This window comes from Nomascus leucogenys, chromosome 17 (assembly GCF_006542625.1).
Source record: "Nomascus leucogenys isolate Asia chromosome 17, Asia_NLE_v1, whole genome shotgun sequence".
Taxonomy (NCBI): domain Eukaryota; kingdom Metazoa; phylum Chordata; class Mammalia; order Primates; family Hylobatidae; genus Nomascus; species Nomascus leucogenys.
In genome coordinates, this window is record NC_044397.1 from 77,663,687 (window position 1) to 77,676,056 (window position 12,370).

At 46.0% G+C, this 12,370-nt stretch overlaps 1 pseudogene; it reads left to right on the plus strand.

Moving 5' to 3' along the window:
- The first annotated feature begins 6,334 nt into the window (after positions 1 to 6,334).
- Positions 6,335 to 7,415, plus strand: LOC100592675 (annotated as a pseudogene).
- Positions 7,416 to 12,370: the final 4,955 nt, after the last annotated feature.

The following is a 12,370-nucleotide window of genomic DNA, read 5'->3' on the forward strand; positions in this document are numbered from 1 at the left end:
CCACCTCCCAGGTTCAAGTGATTCTCCTGCCTCAGCCTCCCAAGTGTCTGGGATTACAGGCACGCACCACCACGCCCAGCTAATTTTTGTATTTTTAGTAGAGACAGGGTTTCACCAGGTTGGCCAGGCTGGTCTCGAACTCCTGACTTCAGATGATCCACGCACCTTGGCTTCCCAAGTGCTGGGATTACAGGCATGAGCCACCATGCCCGGCCAAATAACACTTAGTTCAACGTTATTTTCTTACAACGTCGATGAGAAAAGAAAAATCAATTCCAGCTGGGGCCACTGTCTATGTGGAGTTGGCACATGCTCCTCACATCTGCTTGGGTTTTCTCTAAGTACTCCGGTTTTCTCCCACATCCCAAAGGTGTGCACATGGCATGTCTACCTGGTCCCAGTGTGAGTGTGGATGTGTGTGAGTGCGCCCTGAGATCTGATGGTGTCCGGGCTGGGGCAGGTTCCGTCCTGCACCCTGAGCTGGCTCCAGCCACCTGCCACCCTAAACTGGAATAAGCAGGAAAATAATTATCTTGTTTCTATGAATTTGTCTTAAGTGTATGTATTGCTCATATTTATTTCAGTGTTTAACATTAGGAGCATTCTGGCCTTTATTTAGAAGTTTGGTGACGTTTTTGTGATTAGAAATATTCCAGGAACTTAGCTCCTGTTTATAGCAATTAGCTTATGGGAAAACGGATTTTGTTTTATGGCGTTTCACCTAAACTTGCAGTTTCCAAGAACCTATTGGCAATGTTAAATGAGGACTTACTTCATTCCTTTTTTCTGTATTTGTGCCTCTATATCTTACAAATAGCAGTATATAAAATTAATATAGTCTAATAAAAACCAGACACAATTTGAGGTGACACTCAAGGGTGCTGGTCTATAGATTTTCACCCTGCTGTGATTCTACTGTTATTAAATCAGAGATTCTCAGTTGAGAGGAAAGGAAGCATGCTCCCTTAAGGAGGAACAAAGAAAAGGAGTAGAAGAAGCGGGCACAGTATACTTTGCACACATCATGAACTGGGCTTGACGCTAACAGACTTAGATTGGATCCAGGCTCCATGTTTTACCTAAGATAGAAAGTGTGTGACACTCACACTGATAGCCCATGATCAAAACGTTTTTTGTTTGTGTGTTTTTTTGAGCTGGAGTCTCGCTCTGTCACCCAGGCTGGAGTGCAATGGCACGATCTTGGCTAACTGCAACCTCTGCCTCCTGGGTTCAAGCGATTCTCCTGCCTCAGTCTCCCGAGTAGCTGGGATTACAGGTGCCCACCACCATGCCTGGCTAATTTTTGTATTTTAGTAAATTTTGTATTTTTAGTAGGTTTTGCCATGTTGGCCAGGCTGGTCTCAAACTCCTGACCTCAAGTGATCTGCCCACCTCAGCCTCCCAAAATAACAGGATTACAGGTGTGAGCCACCACTCCCAGCCCAAAATGTTTTTTAATACCAAAATAATTTTTCTTGTAAGAGTACTATTAAGTCAGGATATTGATAATTCAAATGTTTAAAGAAGTATTTTGAGATTTTAATATTTGCCAAAAGGGCATGGGCTATTTCTCATGACAACAAGTAGGAAAAGTTTTGCAGTGGCTTTTAGGTGGGGAAAAAATGTGTACCTAGAGAGATCTGCAAAACTCTCAAGCTTGAATTTGTTGTCTTCTCACAGGAGCCCTTGACTTTGAGGCATGTTTCTTGATCCTTTAATTTTGTGCTTAGAACACATCCTTGGATGGGGGTCAAAGTTTCATAGAAAGAATTTAATTTACTTAAAAGGTGTAGTTGCTCACTGGAAACCCTGGTGCCTTTGGGGTTCTGATAGGTGAGAATGAGTTCCGGCTTTGAAACAGAGCTTTTTTCTTCTTGGGATGAAAAGCCAGAGCAAGACACTCATGGGAATCACTGGAGGGCTTAGTAAAACAGAGTGCTGGGTTCTGCCCCTAGAATTTCCAATTCAGTGCATCTGAGTTGAGAGTCTGAAAATGGACATGTCTAACTAATTATCACGGGGCACTCATACTACAGGCCTGGTGGCCACACGTTGAGAACCACTGCTCTAACCTGAAAAGGGAAGGAAATACAGAGCCTGGGCAAGCTCAGTTGGGAGCAGCTGCAGAGTTCTGTACTCCAGGGATGGGGCAAGCCCAACATGCAGTCAGCTGGTGAGGTCTGTGGGCAGTCCCTGGGTATGGTTCCTACCTGTCCCTGTCTCTGGGCCTTCCTGGGCATTAGGCCATCTAACCAACCTATAAATGGTGAAGGAGCCAGAATTTGAACCTAGGAAATTAAGAACTATGAAGGGTCTGAGGTTTTACTCTACTTGTAATCTAACAAATTAGCCCGCTACAGTTTCATGGATTGGCCATAGACACAAAACTCCTGGATCAGAGACAAAGAGCAATTTATTGCTCATAGCAATAGCAGTAGGTAGAATATCAGCATTTTCTTGTGCTGGTTTCATGAGCCTCATTGCCACAGGGCAATACAAAGAGGGCCAGTTGATTCCTTTACATGTGGTAGATTGAGTTATAGGAGAGGAACACTAAGATGAGGGAACCTGAGTCTTTTATAACGGACAGAGAGTATGCCTAATCTCTTTCTGGTAAGAGACACTGTATCTTTGAAGGCTGACCACTCTACAAAATTTTTCAAAAGTGATATACTTTGGATGTCCCCTCCAAATCTCATGTTGAGATGTAGTCCCCAGTGTTGGAGGTGGGGCCTGGTGGGAGGTGTTTGAGTCATGGATCCCTCATGGCTTGGTGCTGTCCTCAAGGTAGTGACTGAGTTCTTGTGATGTCTGGTTGTTTAGAAGTGTGTGGCATCTCTCCTCCACTCTCTCTCTTGCTCCCACAGTGGGAGTAGGCCTTGTGATGCTCCTATTCTTGTTTTGCCTTCTGCCATGAGTAAAAGCTCCCTGAGGCCTCCCCAGAAATGCTGGTCCCATGCTTTCTGTACAGCCTGCAGAACCTGAGCCACTTAAACTTCCTTTCTTTATAAATTACCCAGCCTCAGATATTTCTTTATAGCAATGTGAAAGAATGGCCTAACACAAAAAGATAGTTTAGAACAATGTTATTTGGTATCTGTGCTTTGCTAGATGTGTAGAAACATGAAAGACCCATGGATAATTGCCTCCCAACAAGTCTATGCTCTTAATACCTTACACTGGAGTTAGTAACTACAGCCCACCAGCCTGCAGCCTGTTTTCCTACAGCCAATGAGCTAAGAATGTTTTTTACATTAATGGACTATCACACACACACACATACACACACACACACACGGAGAATATACAACAAGAATCTTACGTGGCCTGCAAAGCCTAAAATATTTACTACTGGCCCTTTAAGGAAAAAAAAAATTTGCCAACCCTTGCCCCATGCAGTACTGCTTCTGTAGCCCTGGCTAGACTTATGCCAAGAGTCTAAATGAACCTGACTTATTCTAGCAGTTTCTGTGACCATTAGATATTCTGGGACAGGTGTATAGCAGATTGAATTTCTTAGGTGGCAGACTCTGAGATGGAGTTTAATGTGCAGATATTGATTAAGGAGCACCTTTGGTATTGACACCTGTGGAACATAAGGCAAGGAAGTTGGACTGGATAGAGAAGCTGGGCTGTGATTCAGGCCCAGCAACAGACTCAGCCAGTCACACAAGGAACTCTGAACCTGGAATAGCCTCTCAGACTGTTCCCAAGTTGGGCTGAGATGCCCAGGCCTTTATACTCACGCACCAGTCACTCACTGGATGTAGGCCACCTGTGAAGACCAGGCCAGGTGGCTCTTGGGAGCTGAGGCAATCCCTAAAGGGTCTGACAACTGAAAGCTGTCTGCCCACGCCTCCCAGTAGCTGGGACAACTGGTCTTTCATTGAAGGGAAAATCTCAGAGGAGCATCTCAGTGTTCATCACATGGTGCAAACATTTTAGGGCCATGATAGTGGCCTCTATTAGATCATCATCCTTCTATAATGATTTTTCTAATCTCTCTTTTTTTTTTTTTTTTTTGAGACAGGGTCTCACTCTGTCACCCAGGCTGGAGTGCAGTGGCACAACCTCGGCTCACTGCAACCTCTGTCTCCTGGGCTCAAGTGATCCCCCCACCTCAGCTGCACATATAGCTGGGACTACAGGCCTGCAACACCACACCCGGCTAATTTTTTTTTTTTTTTTTTTTAGAGACAGAGCTTTGCCATGTTGGCCAGGCTGGTCTCGAACTCCTGGGCTGAAGTGATCCATCTGCCTCAGCCTCTCAAAGTGCTGGGATTACAGACGCAAGCCACTGTGCCTCGCCTTTGTAACCTTTTTGATCCCCTGAAGTACTACACTTAGCATAAGGTCCTGCATTTTAAGGTCTAATAAGTATATATTCAATGAGGAGGTGAATGAGTTTTATGGACTAAATGTTTGTGTCCCTCTCAGATTCGTACGTTAACTAATTTCTAATGTGATGGTATTAGGAGGTGGGGGTCTTTGAAGGGTAATTAGGTCATGAAGGCGGAAGCCTCATGAATAGGATTGGTGTCCTTATAAAAGGGACCCCAGAGAGCTCTCTCACACTCTTTTATCCATGTGAAGATACAATGAAAAGATGACAATCTGCAACCCAGAAGAAGGCCCTTACCAGAACCCTACCACTCTGTCTCAGACTTCCAGTCTCCAGAACCATGAGAAATAAATTCCTGTTGTTTCAAAGCCACCCAGTCTGTGGCACTTAGTTACAGCAGCCAAAACCAAGACAAAGAGTTGGGGGTGAGTGGGTGGATGGATGAGTTACAAAAGGAACCCAACACTGAAGTCTTGGATACTGCTGCAATGACCTCTTCCCAGGTCCCACCTCTGTTCATTAGGAGCCCTGGACAGGGAAGCTGTGTTATAGAATGCCACACTACCCACTATCCTTCCAAAGACTGTTCTTAAAATCAACTCAAACAAAAAAATAACTGTGATAGACTTGACCTTTGAAAAAGAAACATTAGATCCTCTTTCTGGTAGCTGGGAAATTCAGCACTAGCAACAAAATTGTGTGAATCACTGACAGAAAAGGGGCCAGTAGCTGTAGCTCTCACCAATACAAATGAGAGGCAGGCAAAAGGCAGATTAAAATATGATCTTGTTGATGCTTTGGCTTTGCTTCCCAGGCTTTTGGTGTGTGGAATTGTAGACTGCATTTTTCTTCTATAGAGCCCCAAAGCATTAGAATTAGGGTATCTGGGCCACGACAGGCTTTCATCCATTGGCAAGAATTAGACCCCAGGGAGGAAGAGGCAGGGTAGTCTGCACTCAGGGAGACTTCAAGAGCACTCTTGTCTTGGGTCCCAATTGGCCGGGCAATATCATGGTTGAGTTTCTGAGCAGTCAAGTGGGATGTAAGTAGACGAACCACAGCAGAAAGAATCCTTGAACAGTCCCAGGCAGAAGTAATTTTCTACAGTTTTGGTTGGCAATTCTTTTGAGATTCAGAGGAACAAAGGACAACCAATTCAACAGTAATAAGAAGCAGAAAGTGGCAAATTATTCAGTAATAGGGGTTAAAAAATAGCTATAGAAGCCGTTTAAAAATGAATTTCATAATAGAGATCAGATTTCTGCTTTCAGTAGTGGCAGAATAGGATATCTGGATCAACCTACCTGTCTGTTGAAGACCATTAGAAAAGCTGAACAAAGTAGTTTGGAAAAATCTGCTTGAAGTCATTAGAGAGCAAATAAGGCAGAAAAGAGTTACCAGGTTAAGATTTGGGGGAAGGCAGAAATGCAGAGCAATGGAAACCCAGTGGCATTTAGGACTACCTCTGCCAATCCCAGAAGAGATAGTTGAGAGGTTAAAAACATAAACAGGGCTTTGATTGCTTTGCAGAACACAGGGGAACAGAAACTGGATTCTATAATTTGAGGTGATACTCACAATTATCTATACTCTGGAAGAAAAGATGAACCAGAAGTAAACTAACTTTCAAAGGGACTGAAACTCAGCTTCAAATCCTCTCATTACTGAATTTGGATTAATGGGATCCTAGGTTGCTAATGCCCCAGCTATCATCCAGATGCACAGATAAATCCTTTCTGAAGACATGGTAACATTCTTCTAACTTTTAATTTTTTTCTACTATTTTTCATAACCAATTTCAGGCATTTATACAAAAATAACCGGGCACATGAGAAAAAAGAAAAGTACAAATGAAAATCAAGAGAAAGAACAGGTCCACGGGGGATCCAGACAAGGAAAGTATTAACATAGACTTTAAAATAACCATGCCTGACATGTTTAAAGATAACATTGTGGATGTGTGTAGGGGTTTGGAAACTTACCGACTGAACCATGGATACACTGCCAAGGCGCAGACGACGGCTGGAAGGCCTAGGGCCTGAATCCCCCGAGAGCCTCACCTCAGTTTCGCAGGGGAGACGGGCCCTTGTGGAGTTCAAGTCGGACCCAGAAGGAACCAGGGAGCCCGGGTCTCCTCCGAGTGTGCAATAAGCTGGCCTGGGGCCCCCGAAAGGACACTGGAGAGAAGCCCAGGATCACCCAGTCTTTGCAGCAGGGTGCAGGCTTGGAGTCCCCCCAAGGGCGGCCAGAATCAGGCCCAGGGTCCCCCCAGCGTCAGCAAGACCTACACCTGGAGTCGCCTCAAAGACAACTGGAGTCCAGTCCTGAATCCGCACGATGTCAGCCGAAGCCAAGTGAGGAGGCACCCAAGTGTTCTCAGGGCCAGGGAGTACCTGGCCTCGGAGTTGGCCCAAAGTAAGGAGGAGCTGATCCCAGGGGGCCCCCCAGCATCAGCTACTGCCGGGCCCAGGATCACCAGAGCCTTAACCCCAGTCAGCAAGCTCCGGGTCTGGAGCCCTCTCAGCCACTACTGCAGCCGGCACTCGAGGCACCTGGCTTCCCCCGGGGTCAGCACGAGCAGAGCAAACCACCTCCAGCTGGGGAGACGGTGACAGACGGCTTCGGGGCAAAGAAGCCAAAGGGTTCTTCATCCCAGGCCCCAGCGTCCAAGAAGCTGAAGGAGGAGCAGCTTCCTGTAATCCCGAAGGGGAAGCCCAAATCGGGGCAAGTGTGGAAGGACAGCTCCAAGAAAAGATTCTCTCAGATGCTTCAGGACAAGCCCCTGCGTACATCGTGGCAGCGGAAGATGAAGCAGGAGAGGAAGCTGGCCGAGGACTTTGCCCGTCACCTGGAGGAGGAGTAGGAGAGGCGCCGCCAGGAGAAGAAACAGCGTCGGGCCGAGAACCTGAAATGCCGCCTGGAGAATGAGCGGAAGGTGGAGATCGTCCAAGTGATCCGAAACCCTGCCAAGCTCAAGCGGGCAAAGCAGCAGCAGCTGCGCTCCATTGAGAAGCGGGACACCCTGGCCCTGCTGCAGAAGCAGCCGCCCTAGCGGCCGGCAGCCAAGATCTGAGCTCAGAATGGCCCGAGGCCTTCCACGGCCAACAATCATGTCAGGCCGCTGCTCAGACAACTCTGCTAGAGCCGGCACTCCAACCCCATGGCTCCAGAACAGGGACCCCCGACTGGGGTTCCTCGGCCTTTGAAGACTTGCAGGCAGGTCTCGGTGGGACAGAAGCCCAGAAGGGGGGCTGGGACCTGGCAGAGATGGGGCGGGAAGAGATTCAGCCCCCATCCCTCCTTCCTCTCCTTCTCCAAGTGCCTTCAAACCAAGAACAGTACATTATTCTGGTTCCTCAGTGAGTTGGTGACTGGTGGGTGACCCCTCTAGCGATGCATGTCCTGTCTCAGCGTCCTAGGTCCATCCCAGGCCTGGAGGCTGGCATTTGGGAATCCAACTTCCCCCACACCTTCCCAAAGGCTGCTCTGGGCACCTCGGCGCCCCACTAGCTCTGTCCCCAGCAAAGTGAATCCAGCTCCTACCTACTTTTCAACACTGAAAGATTAAAATGGGAGGCTGCAGGGAGCAGGGTTTTTCCCTAGCATCCCCTTTCCAAACCAGATTCTGCAGAAGCCCCAGAGAATCTAACTCATGTCCGTCCAGTCTACAGCAAAAATATTTATATTTATTGTGTGCCTGTTGCATACAGGCACAATCCTAGGCACCAGCTAATACAGACAGTAGACCAAAGTAGGAGCTTTTATTCTGATGGAGAGAAAACATAATAAGCAAAATGCAAAAATAAATAAATTGTGATTTTTCACGGAGAAAATTCAAATGGAATCTGTAGAACTGAAAAATTCAGTAACTGAAGCTAATAATTCATTGAGTGAGTTTAATAGAAGAATAGATGCACCTGAATAGAAAATTAATGATCTGCAAGATAGGCCATGAAAAAATATTTGGAATGATGAATGATGTCAGAGGAAAGAATAAGAGACATGGAGATACTGTGAGGAATCTAACATAATGTGTAACTGGAGTCCCAAAAGTAGAGGAGAGAGATTGGGCAGAAGTAATATTTGAAGAGACAGTAGCTGAGAATCTTCAAAAAATGATGAAAGACATTGAGCCACAGACTCAGGAAGTACTACCAACTCCTAGCAGGACGAATAAAAGCAAAAGCAGACCTAGGCACGTCACAGCAAAACTGTTCAAAATGTCTTCAAAGAGTTGACAGAAAATCAACCGAGGATCCTACACTCAGTAAAAATATCCTTCAAGAATGAAGATGAAATAAAAACATTTTCAACCAAAAATGGATAAATTTGTCAGCAGAAGACCTGTACTGAAGGAATACTAAAGGTTATTCTTCACATAGAAGGAAAATGATTAAAGACAGAAATTGGAGGTGTAGAAAGGAATGAAGAGCAATGGAAAGTGTATGTAGGACATATAAATAAATATTGATTATCATAATGCTTCATGGAATTTATAATACCTATGGAATTAAAATGCATGGCAACAATAATATGTAAGGTCAGACTGGGATGGAAGGGGGTAAATTAATAAATTAGTGTTTGAAGGCATTATCAGAAGAGGGTAGAAGTATAAAATAACATCAGGTTTTTATAAATCAGGATGTATACTGCATCTCTATGTTAATGACCAAGGACTATTAAAAGAGTACCACTCTTGATACATGCACTCATACCCAAGCACACATGCACTTGCATACACACATAGAAAAGTCATGGGAAGCCTCCACCAAAATGTTAATTTTGGTTATATGTGGGTGGAGGCAGCTGGCCAATTTTTCTCTTCCTTTGCTTATGTGTATTTTAATTTTTTTCTAGCATATAGAAAATGAATCATTACCCATCGAGGGCTTTACCTTCTAATTCTATGACTCGTCTATTTCTTTTTTAGCTCTTCTGAGCTGTAGATAGATGATTTAAAGTAAAATTTGCCATTAATTTGAAGTCTGGTTTTGTTTTGTTTTACTGAATAATAAAACCTTAATATCTTCCCCTGTCATTAAATACTATTCTATAATATCTGAATGACTATAGAATAGCCCTTTGCATAGCTGCTCTATAATTTAGCCATTTTCCTATTGTTGGACATTTGAATTATTTCCAATTTTTAGAATAAATATTCCTAATTGACATTCCTGCACACGTGATTTTTTCCTGAGGAGATATTTCTAGAAGTGTAATTGCTGGGTCAAAGGGTCTACAAAATATTAAGTTTTTAAATTCATATTACCAAATTACCCTCTGTTAGGGCTGTATTTAGTTGCTTTTTAATTGGCCATTATAAGAGTATGGAGGGGGTTATAGTAATTGTTTTGACGGTGTGCACAAGGTCTGTGTCTATGACAGTTGAAGGTTCCCTCCATGCTGCCGTGGTCACACCTAGAGAACTATGCCAAGCAGTGCATGGTTGCAGTAATGGGCATAAGGCCTAAAGGAATTCACAGAAAGGGAGCAGTCTTATGGGTCTGGTTGAGTCTGGAGAAGCTTTGTGGAGAGACGAGGCTTGAGGAAGGTCTTGAAGGTGGGTAATGGACTGGTCCAGTGGTGGAGAAAGCCGCTGATATGAAGCAGGTGCCCTTCAGACCAGCCCCAGCAGGTGTGGGCGCAGAGTGGTGGGACCGGAGAAGGTGGCAGGTGTCTCCAAGTAATGCTGAATGAGGCTGGACTAGATAAGATGGGTCCCGGCAGGCAAGGGGGGGCTCCAGGGCAAGGCAATGGTGTGATGAAAGGGACATGTCTGTGTCCTCATTTGACTCCCACATTTGATGATTCCTCAGAAATGGGAAGAAACTGGGGCTTTTCTACTTTTTATTATATTAGAAAAAAAAAAGCCTGCCAATTTGCCAGTCTTGGAAGGATAATAAAAACAAAACTCTTCCTCTCTCAGCAGAATGGAATTAGACTCACCTTGTTACAGATTGTGCTGCTACCAATTAGAGAGAGAAAAGATACTCTACTGAAACGCTCTCCACCTTCCAGCTGCTCTTCTTTAATCCATGTAGTTTAAATCCCCCAAGGACCTTAAACTAAAGCAACCACCAAATATTGAAAAATAAAACAAACTGTGAGTTAGGGGAACTGTAAAGAATGCCTTTTGTTTAGGAAAGGAGGGGAGCAGGGAGGGTTTTCAATGGGAACCCCTTTAAAGGTGAGGAAGAAAGAAGTTTAGGGCACCTTTCTTTCTCCCCAGGGATTTCCAAGCAAAGACTTGTAGACTCCAGGAATCCCGAGGACAGCGCTAGTGTCTTGTTAAATCAGGCAGAGAACTTAAATTAGAGACTGATGAAAGCAGGTGATCTCCCAATTGAGAGAAGCCTGAGAGAGCCAGGCTGCACTCAAGGATATCCCCTCAAAGGCCATTCCTGGGGAGGAGATGTTTTGCACGTGTGCCCAGGAGCAGATGTCCTGAGCCAGAGCAGACACAAGGTGATGGTTGGTGGGGCAGACCCCCACCTGCAAGAGCAAGTCCAGTGAACCCCGAGGTTATCCATACACACTGCCAGTCTGCCAAGAGAAGCTGCTTCTCACTGTGGCAGATCAGCTGTGACCACATCTCTTCTCCAGAGGAAGGACAAGGAGAAGGTGCCATCCATAGGACAACAGTGGGCAGCTGTCCCCTCTCCTGCATGGGCAAAGGCACTGGGCACTGTCAGCAGATTTTGACCCTGTCTCCTTTACCCTGCATTGCTTGAGCTACAGGACCACATCACTGAAATCAAGCATCGGACTTTAGGGGGTCAAGAAATGGGATTTTAGATCTTTAACTTTTGGATGTGTTGTTTAAACTACTAAAAGAGCAATGAGGGGTGGAGGGATGGGGTCAGGCTGCCCAGTTGACCTTGGGTAACTTGATTTTCCTTTCCAAACCCGTCTCCTCTCTGTAAAATAGGGCTAGAAATAGCTCACACCTCAGAGGATGCTGTGAGGAGTAAGTGAGACGATGCCCTTGACCGCCCAGCGGGACCCAGCACACAGGGAACGTGTGGTGCAAGTGGGAGCTCATTTGCACTCCAGAGTGGGAGGATGTGCAAGCTGGGATGCGGCTTCCACTGCAGTCCAGGGGTCAAGTAAAAATGAAGACATGCTTCTCATTAAAAGACAAAAATCTTTCTTTAGAAAAAGTCTTCATGTGGGGCAGAGTGTTCCTTCCAGACAAGCCATCTCTGAATCCAAGTATGAAGTGAGATTCAGAGACAGGACAGCCCGTGCAGTCATCTGTAGGACTCGAGCCAGGTGAGTGTCCACCAGATGAAACCAGGCCCCAAAGAAATCCAGGGGGCTGGATCCTAGCACCTGTTTAGATTCAGTGCCCTGCTGCTCTGGCCCAGGTCTTTATTTCCCTGGTTTTCTCTGGCTCACCTGTGTGTACTTTTCTGGTAATTTTGGCTTGTGGGGGAAGACCAGGAACAATTGATAGGCAATGAGATGGAATTTCTTTATCCACAGTTTCAGTCAGGGGAACCCGGCACTCCACCACACTCTACGCAATAGGACTTAGAGACCTGTGCTTTAACTTGGCCTGGTTCAGGGTCTAATCACTGTCCTCTGGGTGGCCAGCCTCCAACAAGGGAACTGCCACTGTGCCAAGGAGGCCAAGACTCAGTTCATCAGAGCAGGTGGATATGGGAGGGGGTCCAGGGCTATGGCTTCAAGGGGGTCACTAAGATCCCTGGCCCATTTGCAGATGGGCCACCAATGAAGACGAAGTGTGGTCTTGGAGGCAATGGAGGCTCCCAGAAGGCTGGAGGCTGGCCATCTCTGCTTGGCTCCTGGGGCACAGGCTAAGCTTCAATGGCACTGGGTGGCACTCAGGTGGTGGGGCACATGGAGCTCCCTGCTGTGCAGCCTTTCTGTTTGGAACCAGGGGACGGGCAAGGCATGCTTTCTGAGGATCCCTCAAAGACCTCTGCTGCTGTCCAGTCAAGGCCTTCGCTTCCCAAGCATTTCCCAGGCTTCCTCACCTCGGCACCCTTAACGCCATCCTACTTT